Genomic DNA, 5441 nt, shown 5'->3' on the forward strand with positions numbered 1-5441 from the left:
AAAAAAAAAAAAAAAAAAGCAAGAAGACAGAGGGGGAGGAAAGAATGCACAAGAGAAAGGGGAAACAGCCACATGAGACATTAAGGTAGAACTGAGAAAGGTGGCCGGGTGCAGTGGCTCATGCTTGTAATCCCAGAACTTTGGGAGGCCGAGGAGGGAGGATTGCTTGAGACCAGGAGTTCAAGACCAGCCTGGCCAACATGGCAAGACCCCATTTCCACTAAAAAGAAAGAAAAGGACCAGACACAGTGGCTCACACCTATAATCCCAGCACTGCGGGAGGCTGAGGCAGCTGGATCACCTGAGGTCAGTGGTACATGCGTCCATGTGACGAGACCACCAAACAGGCTTTGTGTGAGCAATAAAGCTTTTTAATCACCTGGGTGCGGGCGGACTGAGTCCGAAAAAGGAGTCCGCAAAGGGAGACACGGTGGGGCAGTTTTATAGGATTTGGGTAAATAGTGGAAAATTACAGTTAAAGGGGGTTTTCTCTTGCGGGCTGGGGCGGGGGTCACAAGGTGCTTGGTGGGGAGCTCCTGAGACTCATTGTCCAGGAGGAATGTCACAAGGTCAACTGATCAGTCAGGGTGGGGCAGGAACAAATCACAATGGTGGAATGTTACCAGTTAAGGCAGGAACTCACTATTTCACTTTTTCTGTGGTTCTTCAGTTGCTTCAGGCTATCTGGATGTGTACATGCAGGTCACAGGGGATATGATGGCTTAGCTTGGGCTCAGAGTCCTGGCAGTAAGGAGTTTGAGACCAGCCTGGCTAACATGGTGAAACCCTGTCTCTACTAAAAGTACAAAAATTAGCCAGGCATGGTGGCGGGCGCCTGTAGTCCCAGCTACTCAGGAGGCTGAGGCAGGAGAATCGCTTGAACCCGGGAGGTGGAGGTTGCAGTGAGCTGAGAACATGCTACTGCACTCCAGCCTGGGTGACAGATTGAGACTCTGTCTCAAAAAAGAAAAGAAAAAAAAAAAAAAAGAAAAGAGAAAAGAGAGAAAAGGGCTGAGTGCAGTGGCTCACACCTGTATTCCCAGCACTTTGGGAGGCCGAGGTGGGTAGAACACCTGAGGTCAGGAGTTTAAGAACAGCCTGGTCAACATGTCAAAATCCTGTATCTACTAAAAGTACAAAAATTAGCTGGGCGTAGTGGTGGGTGCCTGTAATCCCAGCTACTCAGGAGGCTGAGGCAGGAGAATAGCTTGAACCCAGAAGGCAGAGGTTGTAGTGAGCCTAGATCACGCCACTGCACTCCAGCCTGGGTGACAAGAGTGAGATGCTGTCTCAGAAAAAAGGAAAAGGAAGGAAGGAAGGGAGGGAAAGAGGGAGGGAGGGGGAGGGCCGGGGAGGGGAGGGGAAGAAAGGAAAGAAAGGGAGAGAGAGAGAAGGAAAGAAAGGGAGAGAGAGAAAAAAAGAAAGAAAGAGAAAGAACAAAAGAAAGAGAGAAAAGAAAAGAAAGAGAAAGAAAGAAGCGGCCGGGCGCGGTGGCTCAAGCCTGTAATCCCAGCACTTTGGGAGGCTGAGACGGGCGGATCACGAGGTCAGGAGATCAAGACCATCCTGGCTAACACGGTGAAACCCGGTCTCTACTAAAAAATACAAAAATTAGCTGGGTGTGGTGGCGGGCGCCTGTAGTCCCAGCTACTCGGGAGGCTGAGGCAGGAGAATGGCATGAACCCGGGAGGCAGAGCTTACAGTGAGCCGAGATCCGGCCGCTGCAGTCCAGCCTGGGCGACAGAGCGAGACTCTGTCTCAAAAAAAAAAAAAAAGAAAGAAAGAAAAGAGTAAGAAAGAGAAAAAAGAAAAGAGAGAGAAAAGAAAAGAAAGGAAAGATGTGTGGATTACTGGGGTATTCTGGATCCTGTGACTCCAGCCAAGAACACCTGCAGGAGGTGTCCCACTTTCAAAGTCCCTTGGCCCATGACATGCCATTTTAATTGCAGAGCAATTAAGTAGGGGCCACTCACCCCATTTCACAGAGAACAAAATGGAGCCTTAGAGAAAGAACACTGACATGTTTGACTGTGTCTCCACCCAAATCTCATCTAGAATTGTAATCCCTACATGTCATGTCAAGGGGAGGGACCTGGTGGGAGGAGATTGGATCATGTGAGCAGTTCCCCCTTGCTGTTCTCGTGATAGTGAGTTCTCACCAGATTTGGCTGATAAGTGTCTGGCACTTCCCCCTTCTCTCTCTCTCTCTCCTGCCTCCGTGTAAGACGTGCCTTGCTTTCCCTTCACTTTTTGTCATGATTGTAAGTTTCCTGAGGTCTCCCCAGTCATGCAGAACTGTGAGTCAATTAAACCGTTTTTCTTCATAAATTACCCACTCTCATGTAGTTCTTTATAGCAGTGTGAAAACAGACTAATACAGACATGTTTGTTCAAGATCCTAGAACTAACTATTCACTGTGGGAATGACCAAATGAAGTCTACAGCAGAGGATGGAAAACTTTTTCCATCAAGGATCAGAATCTAAATACTTCTGCCTTCATAGGCCGCATGTTCCTTTTTTTTTTTTTTTTTCTTCTTTTGAGATGGAGTGTCACTCTTGTCACCCAGGCTGGAGTGCAATGGTGTGATCTCAGCTCACTGCAACCTCTGCCTCCCAGGCTCAAGTGATCCTCCCGCCTCAGCCTCCAAAATAGCTGGGATTACAGGCGTGTGCCAATACGCCCTGCTAATTTTTTGTATTTTTAGTAAAGACAGGGTTTCACCATGTTGCCTAGGCTGGTCTTGAACTCCTGAGCTCAAGTGATCCGCCTGTCTTGGCCTCCCAAAGTGCTGGGATTACAGGTGTGAGCCACTGTGCCGAGCCAATGCTTCTCATTTATGGAATCCACCCCGTAACCCTCCTGGCGACAGAATCTTAGACAAAGAGTAGTTGCCAGAATTCCAGCCCCTGAAATACACGGGAAAACAAGATGCAGATAGGCTAACAGATAATCCAACGCATTCAAAAAGGTGACAAATGGCATTGTTGGCCACAGGGTTTGAAACATGCTTGAAGGAGGAACTGGAAGTGTTTTGGGCCATGGTGGAAATCCGCCTCCATTCCAGATGTCCAACACAGCTTCCTTGTTCCATGAGGTCATTGCCTCCTGGTATCTCCTTGGTTGCATTCCTCCCCACAAAGCAATAAAAGTTGGATGACAAAGTTGAGCCCTGGTGAATGAAGGGGATATTAAAAAGTAAAGAATGGAGAATTGTTGGTAATAAAAGGAAATGAGCATGACGGTGCACTGCGGCTCATGCCTGTAATCCCAGCACTTTGAGAGACTGAGGCAGGAGGATTGCTTGAGCCCAGGAGTTTTGAGACCAGCCTGGGCAACATAGTGAGACCCCATCTCTACAAGCAGTTAAAAAAAAAAAAATTAGCCAGGCATGGTGGTGTGCACCTATGGTCCGGGTTATTCTGGAGGCCGAGGATGGCTTGAGCCCAAGAGTTTGTGGCTACAGTGAGCTATGACTGCCCCACTGCATTCCAGCCTGGATGACAGTGAAATCTCATCTCAGAAAAAAAAAAAAAAAGAATGGCCAGGCTTGGTGGCTCACACCTGTAATCCTAGCACTTTGGGAGGCCAAGGTGGGCAGATCACCTGAGGTCAGGAGATTGAGACTAGCCTGGCCAAAATGGTGAAACCCCTTCTCTACTAAAAATACAAAAAAATTAGACGGGCATAGTGGCACACGCCTGTAGTCCCAGCTACTCGGGAGGCTGAGGCAGGAGAATCGCTTGAACCCAGGAGGCGGAGGTCGCAGTTAGCCGAGATTGCACCACTGCACTCCAGCCTGGGCGACAGAGCAAGACTCCATCTCAGAAAAAGAAAAAAGAAAAGAAAAAGAAATGAGGTATGAGCTAGGCAAAGGCACGGAAGAATCTGAAACGAGCACTGCTAAATGAAAAAAGCCAATCTCGGCCGGATGCAGTGGCTCCCGCCTATAATCCCAGCACTTTGGGAGGCACGAGGTCAGGAGATCGAGACCATCCTGGCTAACACAGTGAAACCCCTGTCTCTACTAAAAATACAAAAAAAATTAGCAGGGCGTGGTGGCGGGCGCCTGTAGTCCCAGCTACTCAGGAGGCTGAGGCAGGAGAATGGCGTGAACCCAGGAGGCGGAGCTTGCAGTGAGCCTAGATCGCGCCACTGCACTCCAGCCTGGGCGACAGAACAAGAATCCATCTAAAAAAAGAGAGAGAGAGAGAAAAGAAAAGTCAATCTCAAAAGGCTGCATGTATGCACCGTATCATTCCAACTCAGTAACATTCTGGAAAGGACAACACTACAGATTCAGTAAAAAGATCAGTGGTTACCAGGGGTTCAGAAGGAAGAATGAATAGGTGGAGCACAGAGGATTTTTAGGACAGTGAAATTATTCTGTATGATATTGTCATGGTGGATACATGTCAGACATTTGTCAAAACCCATAAAGGTACAACACAGATTGAACCATAATGTAAACTACAGATTTCAGTGAATAATAACGTATCAATCTTGGCTCATCAGTTGTGACAAATATACTACACTAATGCAAAACCTTAATAATAGGAGAGAGGGCAGGCGGGAGTGGTTCACGCTTGTGATCTCCACACTTTGGGAGGCTGAAGCAGGAGAATCACTTGAGCGCAGGAGTTTGAGACCAGCCCGGGCAACAAAGCAAGACCCCATCAGCTCAGCTACTCGGGAGACTGAGGTGGGAGGTCCGCTTGAGCTAGGGAGGTCAAGGCTGCAGTTAGCTGTGATGGTGTCACTGTACTCCAGCCTGGGTGACAGAGCAAGACCCTGTCTCTAAAACTAAAATAAATAATAACAGGAGAAAGAGGGAGAGGGGATAGAGCAGGTATATGAAAACTGTCTGTAGTATCTATATAATTTTGCTGAGAACCTAAAATTGCTCTGACAAGTGAAGTCTATTAATTAATAACAACAACAAAAGGATAGAGTGGCTTTCTTTCTTTTTTATTTTTTTATTTTTATTTATTTATTTTTTTTGAGGCGGAGTCTCGCTCTGTCGCCGGGACTGGAGTGCAGTGGCCGGATCTCAACTCACTGCAAGCTCCGCCTCCCGGGTTTACGCCATTCTCCTGCCTCAGCCTCCCGAGTAGCTGGGACTACAGGCACCCGCCACCTCGCCCGGCTAGTTTTTTGTATTTTTAGTAGAGAGGGAGTTTCACCGTGTTAGCCAGGATGGTCTCGATCTCCTGACCTCGTGATCCGCCCGTCTCGGCCTCCCAAAGTGCTGGGATTACAGGCTTAAGCCACCGCACCCGGCCTGTTTTTTTTTATTTTTTTTATTTTTTTTATTTTTTTTTATTTTATTTTATTTTTTTTTTGAGATGGAGTCTCGCTCTGTCGCCCGGGATGAAGTACAATGGCCGGATCTCAGCTCACTGCAAGCTCCACCTCCCGGGTTTATGCCATTCTCCTGCCTTA

General features: G+C 47.8%; 1 protein-coding gene across 2 annotated transcripts in view; it reads left to right on the forward strand.

The window, feature by feature from the left end:
* The window catches only part of MAN2B1 (mannosidase alpha class 2B member 1), a 73197-nt gene that overhangs the window by 56603 nt on the left and 11153 nt on the right, over nucleotides 1–5441 (forward strand). The window lies entirely within an intron of this gene.

This window comes from Piliocolobus tephrosceles, chromosome 21, assembly GCF_002776525.5.
Source record: "Piliocolobus tephrosceles isolate RC106 chromosome 21, ASM277652v3, whole genome shotgun sequence".
In the NCBI taxonomy this organism is placed as follows: domain Eukaryota; kingdom Metazoa; phylum Chordata; class Mammalia; order Primates; family Cercopithecidae; genus Piliocolobus; species Piliocolobus tephrosceles.